The 13,674-nt window shown below is 45.1% G+C and overlaps 1 protein-coding gene and 1 pseudogene across 6 annotated transcripts in view; one reads left to right on the top strand and one right to left on the bottom strand.

Moving 5' to 3' along the window:
• Positions 1-13,674, top strand: part of Cdkl1 (cyclin dependent kinase like 1) — a 48,725-nt gene that overhangs the window by 8,971 nt on the left and 26,080 nt on the right. The window lies entirely within an intron of this gene.
• On the bottom strand, positions 2,282-2,831 carry LOC118595603 (annotated as a pseudogene).

The following is a 13,674-nucleotide window of genomic DNA, read 5'->3' as shown; positions in this document are numbered from 1 at the left end:
GATAGGGATTGGAGCAAGCTGGAGATCCCATGTCTCTGAATGGGGCCATGTTCAGCCCCATAGGCTGCTCACTCGGGAAGATACATTTCCAGTTCTTTTGACAAGAGACTCGAATTTTGTGTGATATCTCCTGAGATATTTTTCTCTACAGTTTTTGAAAGAAAAATTCAAAATATTTGTTTTTTTTTTTTCCTTTGTACGCGTGTATAAGTGCGTGTGTGCTGCGGCATGCCTACAGGGATCAGAGGCCAACCTTCAAGAGTCAGCAGCCCTTGCCTTCTGTCTTGTTGAGGTAGAGTCTCTCCTGTTTCTGCCCCTGTGCTTTGTGTCCCAGGCTGAGGGGCTCACTAGCTTCCAGGCAGTTCTGACTCCACCTCCCATCTCACCAGAGGTGTGCTGAGATTTCAGATTCACGCCAGCACACATGACTTCGTCATGTCAGTTCTAGAAGCAGATCTCAGGTCATCAAGCTTGTGAAGCCAGGCTTCTACCCTCTGAACCATCCCCCTAGGGCCCAAATTCGAAATATTTGAAAGTAAAGAAAGTAGTGCAGTCGATACCCATAGACCTCTAGCTAGATGTGCTCATCAGCTGATGGAGCCTTGCTGGGTCCTCCCTCTCTGTCCCTGTCTCTGTTTCTTTCTCTCTGTTTACCTCTGCCCTACCTGCACATTTTTGTCTGGGCCATCTCTCTAGATAATTGGCACAAGGTCATTCTTCCACATGATAACCACGTTGTGAAATTTATCAGCAATACAATACTGCTATCTAATGTCTAGTTGATACCCAAATGTTTCATAGTGTCCCCATAGTAGCTACATAACTATGTGTGTATAAAGTGCATAAAGACTAAGATGCAGGTGGGTGTGGTGATGTGTACAAGAGGCAGAGGCAGGAGGATCTCTGAGTTCAAGGCCAGCCTAGTCCACCTAGTGAGTCCCAGGCCAGTTAGGGCTACATAGTAAGACCCTGACTCAAAACAACAATAACAACACCACCAAATACCCTGCAAACAAAATAAACAAAAATCCTAATCAATGTAGCTAACACTTCTACTGTGCATTGGTGGTCTTGCCTGAACCAATTATTGTGATAATTGTTTTACTGTCCTTTTTTCTTATTAGTCTTTTTTTTTTTTTCTGTTAGAAAAGACCTTTCACCCTCCAGACATATATACTTACTAATATCATTATATATTCGTGAATGTTTAAATTCAACACGTTATATGCCGTTAGTATGGTATAATTACTCTTTTTGATTCCCAAAGCATCACATGTTTGGTTATTTGGCCTCCTTCAGCCTGCTCCTGGGTTCTGACAGGCGTCCCCCATGGTTTGAAGACTTTGCTCTGTGGTAGGCAAATAAAATGTCCTGGACTCATGCTGCGCTGACCCTGTGATCAGTCATTTCTCTAGGAACCTGATTCCTTTTAGTGGTAGGTAACAAAATGTCCTGCTTTTAAAGTGTTAAGTAATTTTTTTTAAATTCTCACGTCACTCAGGCTCAATGCAACACAGGATCTGCAAATACTGTGTGGCATCAGGCTGCCAGTTTGGGGCCTTTGGACTCTCTGGCTTTGCTCTGTGCATATTGGCTCCAAGGACTCAAGGAGATGGGGCAGCGGAGGGTTTTTGTTTTGTCTCTACAGCACAGACTGACACTGGACATTTATGTGAACCGGTTGTCAGTATCATGCAGGGTAATGGGAGCAGTTTCTTGCCCACAACGAAAGAAATCAGACAGCCCCTTATCATCCCCTCTGTTTGTTCAGCAAGTGGAGACCTGTCTAATTTCACTTCTACAAGATAACGTACAAACCGCAAATAGTAACCGGTTGTTCCGTTTGTTTACTCGAAGATGTTTTGGCTTAGCCCTCGGGTGTTTATCGACACAGGTTGTATTCTGGCTGCTAGTGAGAGCCCAGGCAATAAGCTGACAGGCAAATATTTTGAGCACAAAAGGAGCAGAGGCCAGCAAGCGGGTGCGTTTCCGTCTTCGAGGCCCCCAGTCCACAATGTGATTAAGCCCGTTCCCCAATCCATCAGTGTCTCAGGCATTGTGTCCTGTGTCACACACCAGACCCAAGAAAAGAAAGTACCCAGGGAAGTAGGAGAGAGAATAAATTATTTTTAACAAATAATTTTGGATAGGTTGGGTGAGTGTACATGTTAGGAAATGAATCACTCATGACAATAATTGTATTGTTCATGTATGCAGTTTTTGCTTTTTTTTAATTAAGAAAAGCCCTTTGCAGTCCAGGTCTTTTATTTCTTTTTGTACACTAGGCCATGAATTCGTATGGAACGGGCTCCAGCAGCTCAGGCTCCTTCCCATTAGTCCTCACAGTGTGCTTCTCTGAGTGGGGCAGGCTGGCGCTTCAGCTGCACCCAGGTGCCCTTCTCCTTGGCTTCCTTTTTCTTCTGGTTCTCCTTCACCTGCTTCAGGAAGCTGTCTCAGCTCTTAGAGTGCTTGATGTGCTCAATCTGCATGTTAATTCTCTTGGCGAGAATCTTGCCCTTAACTTGCTTGTTTACAATGATGTCCACGGCATGCTGGGTGACATTGTAGACTCTTCGGGTTTTGCCAGGGAAACACTTATGAGGCATTCCTTTTTGAACAGTGCCCAGTCCCTTGATGTCTACAGTATCACCCTTCTTGTAGATTCGCATGTAAGTGCCCAAAGGAACAACTCCATGTTTCCTAAAAGGCCTGGAGAACATATAGCGGGTGCCCCTCTTCCCTTTGTGTTTGTCATTTTGGTGAGTTACTGGAAGATGGCTGCTGTGGTCAAAAGCGCAATGTTTTGATATATGCTTATACTGTGGCACCATCAAATCAAGGTAATTAGCATACCTATCTCCTCAGATATTTGTCATATCTTGGTGCACTTGTGTGTGAGTATGAGGGGTGTGTATATATATGTGCGTATGCAGGCATGTTTGCATGAATGTGTACATGCTGTGGGGGTCAGAGGACAGACAGCCTTGGGTATTGATGGTTAGACATCACCTACCTTGTGTTTCAAGGCAAGTTCTCTCATTGGCCTGGAACTTGCTGATTAGCCTAGGTTGTCTGGTCTCCTGTCTCCATCTCCCCAAAGCCCAGGACTACACGAAGGTGCTACCCCTATGTAGCTGAAGTTTTTTTCCAGTCCTGACTGGCCCACGGTCAGGACAAATCTCTCTCACCTGCCAGTCCCACAGCCACTCAGATCCAACTGAGTAAACACACAGAGACTTATACTGTACAGCCATGGCAGGCTTCTTGCTAGCTATTTTTATATCTTAAATCAAGCCATTTTTATTAATCTGTAAGTTGCCACGTGGCTTGTGGCTTACCAGTATCTTTACATGTTGCTTGTCTTGGTGGCAGCTGGCAGTGTCTCTCTGCCTCAGCCTCCTATTTCCCAGAATTCTCCTCTCTCCTTGTCCCATCTATACTTCCTGCCTGGCTACTGGCCAATCAGTGTTTTATTTATCAACCAATCAGAGCAACACATTTAACACAGAGAACATCCCACAGCAGGATGTTTTTCAAAAAGGAAGGTTTTAACTTTCACATAGTAAAATTACAGATAACAAAACAGTTATCTAGCAAGAATTACAGTTACAATATCTAGTCTATTTATAATATCTAGTCTATTTATATTTGGCAAAATCAAGAAGATACCCTATCTATCCCATATTTGTGAGTCTAAGGTTTTATATCTAGCTTATCTCTTATCATAACTGAGGAAATTATAACTCTAGTCTTTAACTACATCAAAGACCCCAGAAAGATATACTATTACCTGAGAAATGGGAAAAGGATGCAAGCAACTTTTGGGAGTCTTGCAAGAATAGACAGAGACAGCTGGCAGCCTGGAGAGTCATCCAAAGTTCTTCTGTAAAGTTGGGGCATCTGTCTTTAGCCCACAGGTCTAGAGTCTGTCGGTCACTCTCTCAGTGTCCTGTAGAATGTCTGGCAGTTTCCTCTGGGAAGCAGGAACCTGAAGGACCATTTTGCCAAGCAAATTTCAGTGGTCACCTTTCTATGGGTCCTGCATGTCCAGTCAATCAAGCAGTCCAGGCAAGAACAGTTTCTTGCCCAAATGGCTATTTTTGCCAAGGTGAAGACAAACTGCATATGGAGTGTCTTCAATGCCCATCCTCCTCTCTGAAGTAAATTGGTGCTGCCAGGAGCAGACATGTCTCACTGTCCAGAAAGTCTAAATTTTTAAAACATTTTAAATGCCATATTCTGTAGGTCTTTGAAGTGTTTGAAGATTACCTAACTATCTGAAATATATCTATGTATAACTAGAAAACAATATGACTATAAGTTTGACTACCATAGAAGACTATTAATCTGTATTTTTAATTATCTATTACAATCTAAATGAGTTACATAAACATAATATCTCAAACGAGAGTAGAAATATATATACACAGTATAACAAAATTAAGTTTAAATTTGTATCAATAAACTAAAATCTATACCAATGTAAAACATTTCAAATAAGTTGTTGCTTTTTAAAAGATTCAATAATCTACTCTTTTATCCTATCATATCTATATCCTATATATCTATATCACCCCTATGTCTGATTTTTTTATGTGGGTTCTTGGGACTGAGCTCAGGCAGATCTTTATACTTACAAGGCAAACATTTTACCAACTGCAATATCTTTCTAGCCTCCAAATACTTGTTAAGTCTTTGCAATGAAAGCATTTAAAAATCCCACCTTTGTGTTATTTTGAATTATTATTATTATATAGTTATTAACTATACTCAATTTGTTGCACAGAAGAATGTGTAGGCTTTCAAAATCAGTTTCTGTATAATTCACCTTGATTTTTAAAACATTGTCTTACTGCTTTCTTTCCCATTTAAATCATTTTTTTATTTCCAACCTACAAAATTTCTAGGCAGACTTGCTATATGATATTTTATATCATAAAACAGCCAAGCCACACCTGAAGGTAGTAATTTTCCTGTAGAATGGAATTTGTTTTTAAACTGGGTCAGGGACATGCCTTTAACTTAGGCCTTTAAAATATTTTAATTCAGTTGTACATGTGGCAGGATTAATGTTTTATTCTGCAAATTTGCTTTCAACAGGCATAGTCTCTTGTTAATGATTATCCTTCTTTATTGTTTATTAACTTTAAGGGCCCTCTAGTAAAAATACCAGTGGGTCAAATTGTGTCTCTGAAAATCATTGAAATTGGTCTGCATATCTTCTGGAACAATAGAAGGTGGGGGTTTCTAAACCAAGCGGAGTTACCAACCACATTGAGAAACAATGTGCTTCGTAACTGCCGGTGCGTGGTGTCCTCCTCCGTGTGGCTCAGCGTTGTTTTCCACTGTGACCACGGCTGTACCAATCATTCTTTCATGGTATTTTTCACAACAAAACTGCTCAGTCATCCACTGCACACTTCACTGGCCTGCTGTGTTTTCAGAAGGTTCCAGAAGAGATCTCAGGCCAGGAGTCCAGTCAGAAAAGCAGCCTGGCACATTCTGTCCCCCTGTGTGGCCTCCAGCAAGCCTGTGAACAATCCTTAGCCTGCCTTCAGTTTCCCTAGAATAGAGTTTTCCTTCTGACTGCTTTGTTCAGGGTTGTGCCGAGAGGAAGGGACGCAGTTCTGGGGGCTTCTGTTGTCCCTCTCTTATGGTGTAGGTCGTGAAACTAATGTTTGCCAGCTGCCAAGAGCGTCTACCCCAAATTTGCCCTTGGGAGTGGAAGGAATGGTTTCAAGTGTGGCTCTATCGATCTGTTTGACCTCTATGAATCAGTACTTTCACCTGAGCTCTGAGAACACACTGAGTCTGAGATATCAGTGCTCAGACCTCAGACTTGATCACTGTGTAGGTTCACTTGGAATTGGTCACAGGTCCATTTGGGAAGCCTATGGTGGCATAGCAGGACCTTTCCACAAAGTTACTATGGTTTATAAGCTGCATGAAGAACTTCAGTTTTCTATTCAAAAAGCCAACATCGGCTCTGTCATCTGTCATTCTTTCTGCTGATACAAATCAATTAACACATTAGCCTGTCCCCCCTCCCCATTAGGACTCAATGGCATGGCATTGTGTGGGTCAGCTCAGAGTTCAGTCAAGTGAGGTATTCGGGCCTTGCTTCTCACTGCAGTCATGGTATGCCTCTCTGGACACCAATTGTTGGCTACTCTGCAATCTTGTTCCCACTGGCAGCAGAGAGACTAATTCCCATGGTAGCAACCTCAATACACTAAACCCCATTCAAACAGCCCTGGATGAACCTCCAAGCCGACAGCATCCTTACTGTTTGTGGTGCTCTAGGAATGGAAGGATTTGCTGGGCCTCCAAAAGGAACACTATCAGGTGGAGTGCTCTGCAGATCCACCTAATAATCCAGTCTAGAATTTCTACCTTCTCAGTGCCCCCATCCCTTCCTCAATGCTTTGCCAAGGCAGTTCCAGCGTGCCTGCCTTATCTGATGTAAACTCAACCTCTAGAAAGCGGGTGCCAGAAGTACAGTCTTCAGCTGCCCTTGTTAGGAGTTAAGTCCCAAGCCACAGGACAGGGCTCTCCCATCAATGAACCCACCCGATGCAGCTTTGTATTTCACTGTGCTCATGGCCCAAGTCCTTCAAGACTCCTGCTGGCCCAGATGAGCCAGCTCTTGTCAGTCTCCATGGTTAACCTCCTCCTTGCTGCCCTTCGTTGTACTCAAGGGTCCTTCGGCCTGGAGGAATAAAGAAGATGAGCATCTCCTACAGAGGCACCTGAACCTTGGGAGGGACCTTGAGGCTGTGGAAACAGTTTCCACCAGTGTGCAAACTTCTCCAAGCCCAGGGATTTGGGAAATTTTTAGGGTTTAGGGTTTCCAGGCTCATCATTCCCGAACATCACTACCCCATACCTCAGGTCCTTCTCTTTTCTGGCCCTAACCCTGACTGTGGTGTGGGGGACCTGTTGAGACTACATAGTGTCTCCTTTGGGGCACAGTATTTTGAAAGTGAAGTCTTTTCAGCGGCCTGTCCCATCTCTGTAGGAGACAAACGAGTCCCCTTGACTGGTGTTGGCAAGCCCTCTGACTCCTGAGCTGAAGGGCTGTCTGCTGACTAAGCCCAACCTGTCATCTTCTCTTCTTTTTTAATGATTTAAAGGAGCCAGATCGTGCAACACCCCTTATAATCCCCACTTCCGCATCTTTCCCTTGGCCACCGCAGTTATACAAGCCACCTGCACCTCATCCAAAGCCAGCACTAGTGGAAGTGTTCATGTTTGTGTCCATCCTATGATCCTACCTTGAGCCTGCCTTCCATCAGGCCCCCTCCCCCACCTTCAGGAGATCTTTGTCTCATCCGACTGGTGGTTGATGAGAGCTGTGTTCTGGAGACGGAGCTGAACCCACTTCTCATGCCAGCACCTGTGTGGTCGGTTGGGGTGTGTGTGTGTGTGTGGTCGGTGCATGGCTCCACCCCAGAAGTTAAAACCTCAAACACGGAACTGTGTGTTAGTAGTTTTCTTTGGGAAGTAGCCCTGGGGACAGGAGAGTGCGGAAAGAGAGAAGCGCTTTGAGGCAGCAGGGCCTCAAGCCCTGGAGACTTACAGTATGCCAGGTTGGGAATCCTCGAGAAGGGCCCGGCATTAGTCATTGTAAAGCCATGGGCAAGGAGAAGGGTGTCACTCTTTTTATTCTAGATGGATGGGAACCGATGAAGGACTCCCTCCAAAGTGTCCATGAGACCAAGAGTTAAGTTCGAAATTTTAGAGGATCGTGGAAACGTTCTTCTAGGACAACTCTTACCTTTGAGACTTCCATTTCTGTTCTGTTCTACCACAGTAGAAGAATGTCTTTGAAAGGGAAACAAAGAAAAAAGCATTAAGAAAAAAATCCACTGTGTTTCCCTAAAGTGCAGATGCAGGGTTAACATCCCCTTACTCCCCTGAGAAAAAGGGTCCACTGTGTTTCCCTAAAGTATAGATACAGGGTCAACATCCCCCACAAAAAAAACATGGGCCAGATGGACAGGAGAGTCCACAGACATAGTGATCTGCTAAGGGCCCACTAGAGATCACTAAGCCAGTACCTTCAGGGGCCAGGCAGGTGTGGGAGAATGGATTCATCTCAGTGAATAAATACACCTTGTTATTGGTGTGACATGTTTTATGTTTTAGTTGTGTGTTCCCACTTTAGACGGAAACATGGGTACATGGAACAAGTTCACTCACTCTAATGTTTGGAGTCAATGATGCGAGAGTGATGTTGATGAGCTCTCTCACTGGGCCTTGGTGTCACAGAGGGGTAAGGAGTGATCAGGTGAATAGCAAACTAAAGCTCATGGTCCTCTAAAGTGAAGCACTACTCTCAGAGCAAGCTCATTAAAGCCACAGAGATAATGGGCCTAGAGTTGCCAGATCTCCGACGTTTGCCAGAGCAGACTTGTGACCGAGAATTTTAAAACAATATTTCCTGTCCATCAAGTGTTGGCAATGAATGTTAAAGTCTTAAAAGTGCTATGGAGGACCCTGAGCTCATCACAACAGGTGGGTGGCCAAGGAAGATATGGGGCTGATGACAGGTTCAGGAGCTGTCCAAGAAGGATCTGTGACACTCGGCTCTTCATAGGAAAACCAAGTGGGGAGCAGGTCAAATTCAACTGAGGGGATACCAAAACACAAATAGGAGTCTTGGGGGAGGGAGAGATGGTTCAGTGGTTAAGAGCATTTTCTGTGCTTGCAGAGGAAATAGCTGGTAATGCTTCCCAACTGTCTGCAACTCTAGTTGCGGGGGATCTGGTACCTTCTAGCCTTTCTGTGCTTGCAGAGGAGCTAGCTGGTAATGCTTCCCAACTGTCTGCAACTCTAGTTCCGGGGGATCTGGTACCTTCTAGCCTTTGTAGTCACTGTACACACATGGTGTGCATACACACATACAGATAAAACACTCACGGATGTAAAATAAAGAGAAATAAAGATTTTTTTGTTGTTTTTCGTGACAAGATTTCTCCATGTAGTTTTGGTGCCTGTCCTGGATCTCGCTCTGTAAACTAGGCTGGCCTTGAACTCACAGAGAGCCGCCTGGCTCTGCCTCCCGAGTGCTGGGATTAAAGGCGTGCGCCCCCGAGGCCCAGCTCATCTTTTTCTATGCTTTTCTTTTTAATGCCAGAGAAAGTGCCACACTTGGTAGCATAATGGAAACATCAATATTCACCACGGAGAGAAAATACAAGGGAGAGAAATTCTAAACGTGAGCAGGCCTTGCTTTTAACGGAGCCTCGCTGAGGACAGTGGTAATGACCTAGAAAGGACTACTGAGACCTTCCAGACTGGGCCAGCATGACACAGAATGTCAAGAAATAAAACCAGGCTTGAGGCTATGGCTTCACCCCCTCATAAATCAGGAGCAATTACGGCCAAACAAGCCACAACACCTTTGCAGCATGTATGGTAGTTTAGTCTGTTCTGCCTATTCAGGTTTCTTGTACGTGAGATTTGGTTCTTGTCATCTAATTCATCTACATGTCCCACCTTTTGTACAAAGGTGGAACTATCTAAGGCCCAGGCATGTCCAACCTCTGACATCATGGCAAAGTATTGGCACCTACAAAGCTTACGCTCAAGAACGGCACAGCAGAGTTATGAGGAGGAAAAAAAATCTCACCATGATTTAAGTATGTTTCTAATTTTGTGTTGGTGTGCATTCCTAGCCACCCTGTGCCTCACACAGTCTGTGGTCCACAAGAAGGACACCTGAGACACCTCATAGACAAACATCCACAGTTATTGAAGCTGTGGTTGAAGGCTACAGGGTACAGACTGTAAACCAGCTTCAGGACCAAGGTGTCCTCCTGACCCCCTCACCCAGGAAGTGAGTTATAGACAGAGAAGAAGAAGGTGCCTTGAGATGCCAAATCCACACAGTCTGGTTCTGGTTCACCACCCATTGCTGGGACCGATCACAAAACTCCACAAATGAGAAGTCCTCTGGGTGCTTCTCAGTTCACTCTCCACCGGACCTGCCAGCAGCCCCATCACAGATGACCACTTCTCTTTTGATGGTACACCAGTGGCATCATGCTCTCATCTTCTTTCTTGCCCGTGGGGACTCACTTTCCTCTCTGCCTCTTCCTCGTCTCTGGGTATTCAGATTCTTTGGACGTCTTCCTGTCTTAGCCAACTCTACAGCTTCACCACCAAGTACGGGGCCTCTCTGGCTTTATCCTGTTCTAGCTCCAGGAAACCGGACAGGGATACTTTGGACTCCGGTGAAGGGCCAAGAAGAGCAGCGTCTTCCTGTGGGCCTGCTCTCCCTCTCTGATGGTGTCAGCGTCCCCTCGCTGGACAAATCTTGGTTTGTTCTTGTCATCTTCCCTCCCCTTGTCTCTCAGCTCTGGTTCATTGCCACATTCTGACAGACTGTTCTGGTAACAAACTATCTCTGGACAGTGCCTTTCTCCCATCTCTCTCCCCTCTGCTGGTCCAAGCCATCCTCATCTCTTAAATGCCAGAAGGCCCTGTACTCTCTCCTCTTGTCCGTTTTTGCCTCTTCTGAGCCATTCCAAACCCCACTGCCATAACGCTCAAAAACCCAACGGCTATTTATCACAGCTTGCCGCACTTCCTTCCGTGGCTTCCCATTGCACCTAAGATAAAGTGCAGCCCTCCAGGCCCTGCAGGAGCCATGTTCTGACTGGCTGGCTGGCCATTGCCCATGAACTTCACCCTCAAGACACACTCCTTCAGTTCCTTCAATGGCCTAAGTGAAGTCCTCTCCTGATACAGCCCAGCGGTCTTTACTGGTGTTCATGGGGGAAGGAGGTTATTTGTTTTGGCAGGGGTGTGATGGGGTAGGGGGCCATGAGGAATTAGTGCTTTCCTCATGCATTGGCGTGAGTACTCTTTGATGGATACAATGTTTCAGTTTTACATATAGAGTTCTAGAGATGGATTGGGTGTGAGAAATAATCCTCACTTTATAATAAGAACACTGGAGTCTGGGAAACATAGCAGTTTACTTTACAACTTTGCTAAGTTGGGCATCAGCCCAGAGAAAAGGCCAAAAAAAAGTGCTTTTAAAAATCTTAATCACAGGGCTCAGTGGTTAAGAGCACTGTTAAATAGCTCTTCTTGCAGAGGACCAAGATTTGATTCCCAGCACCCACATGGCAGCTCACAACCACCTATAAACTCAAGTTCCAGGGCATCTGATGCCCTCTTCTGAGCTCCACCAGGCGCAAGCATGGCAAACATATATATGCAGGCAAAACATTCACACACACACACACACACACACACACACACACACACACACACACACACGGTTTCCCTGCCTGCTGAATTCATTGGCTGAGTTCTTCAGGGAGGTACAATCTTCCCAGTGTCTAGCATTGTCTCTCCTCAGAAGAGTCCCATCCTATTGGTTCAGGATGCAAAGCTTTATCTATTGTACATCCTGGGACTGGAGATTCCCGTCAGGTCCAAAAGAAACTCTAATTTGCTAAACCCCAAAAGGCAGTGTGTATGTCTAGAATGAGTCTTGACCCAGCTCAAGCTGGACTATAGAAGGATTTCTGGTGGTTAGGTAAAAGAGAGTATTTCTCAGGACCTTGTGAAGTGGGTTCCCTTCCTGTCTGCCAAAGAGAGTCATTCCCCCGCCTCTGGCAGAAGGGGTATGTAGCTCTCTATTGACATATATTTGTGGTTGCATATTAAAGCCCATGCTGGCCTCCAGAATCCTGCAGCCCCTATTCACAAGTGCCCATTGTGTATTTCAAAGAGTACACTAGCATCCTGGTTGCACCAGCTCTGGGCTTCCCTCCCCACAGCTGCTCACCCTCCTTATAACCTTCCACTCTCTACTATTTCCCCCCACACATACCTTGCTTTCTCACTATCTCCACTATTCTCTTGTTATTCTCTGCTCTTGCCACTTCCCCAGTCCTGGCCATGTCCAGTCTGCTGGCCATGTCCAGTCTACTTCTTTCTCTCTCTGCTGTGGACTCTTCCAGATGTCTCTGGCTGTTCTCTCTCTTATCTACAAAAAACATCTTCCCCCTAATGGAGCAGCCATTTCGGTAGTTCCTTTATTGCACCTCGTGTATACAACTCTCTCCTTTTCTGGTAGGTGAGCTCAGTCACATGGCAGACTGCCTGTAACTCTTCAACCCTAGGATGGAGTCAAAGTGCCTAGGCAAGCAGGTGCCTGTGGTGATATTATGTTCCCCAAAATATTGTGCACCCTAATAAACTTATCTGGGGTCAGAGAACAGAACAGCCACTAGATATAGAGGCTGGAAAACGGTGGCACACACGCCTTTAATCCTATTACTTGGGAGGCAGAGATCCATCCGGATCTCTGTGAGTTTAAAGCCACACTGAAAACAGCCAGGCATGGTGACTCACGCCTTTAATCCCAGAAGGCAGAAAGGTATATAAGGTGTGAGGACCAGGAACTAGAGCTGGTTAAGCTTTTAGGATTTTGAGCAGCACAGTTCAGCTGAGATCCATTTGGATGAGGACTCAGAGGCATCCAGTCTGAGGAAACAGAATCAGCTGAGGAAATAAGACCTTCTAAGATTCCTGCTACAGGTGCCAGCTGGGCTAGTGAAGAAAAGGCTTCCTGCTTATCTGTGATTCTCCACGGAGCTCTAAACACACCTCATGCTGAAAATGGACCATATGATTTATTTCTTACCATGGTTATCATGCTTAAATACGTGTGGACTTAGTGTCACTGAACTAGACATTTTTAAGTGCTTACAAATTGGGTTGTATGAATTGTATTACTTGGGGGTTGGTATTTTGAGACAGGGTTTCTCTGTGTGTCCCTGGATGTCCTGGAACTCACTGTGTAGACCAAGCTGGCCTCAAACTCACAGAGATCTGCCTGCCTTTGTCTCTGAGTGCTGGGATTAAAGGCCTGTGTTACCACCGCTCAGTTTATCATGATACTTTTAATCAGGGAGAAAAGTTAACATGATAAAGATAACACTTGGCTACAAAATCCTTGTAGAAAACCATTAGCAGCTGTTGTGGTTTGGGTGTGAATGTTCCAAGAGATGCTTGCATTTGAACATTTGCTCACCAGCTGATGGCATTGTTTGGAAGGTTGTGGAGCCTTTAGGAGCAGGAGCCTTGCAAGGCAAGTCACAGGGCGCGTGGAGGTGGGACTTGAGGTTTCATAGCCCAGACTCGCTTTGTGACATTCTCTGCTTTCTGACTGTCAGGCAATGGAAGCAGCTGCCTCATACGCCTGTGCTGATGGACTGGATCCCTTTAGACTGTAAGCCAAACAAACCCGTGTTCCTGTGCGTTGATTTTCGTCAGGTGTTTCAGCACAACAAGAAGAAATGTAGTGACTATCAAAGGCTTGGGTTGGGGATTTAGCTCAGTGGTAGAGCACTTGCCTAGCAAGCGCAAAGCCCTGGGTTCAATCCTCAGCTAAAAAAGAACAAAAACAAAAAAACACGACTATCAAAGGCTATTTGGAAAAAGAGGTACAAAGGGTCTGTGTTAGAAATCGTCAAACAATAACAAAGTAGACACTAATGATAGTTATTGGTCATAAAGCAAGAATGGGCACTATGAAGACAGAATTCACTGATGAGTGTGTGGGTGGTGGTGGTGTTACAAATTTTTTTTCTTTAGAAAAGATTTGTATGCCAGGCATGGTGGCCCACACCTTTAATCCCAGCACTCGAG

Source organism: Onychomys torridus, chromosome 14 (genome assembly GCF_903995425.1).
Source record: "Onychomys torridus chromosome 14, mOncTor1.1, whole genome shotgun sequence".
NCBI classification, from domain to species: Eukaryota; Metazoa; Chordata; class Mammalia; order Rodentia; family Cricetidae; genus Onychomys; species Onychomys torridus.
The sequence above is the reverse complement of the archived record's forward strand: the minus strand, read 5'-3'. Positions and strand labels throughout refer to the sequence as shown.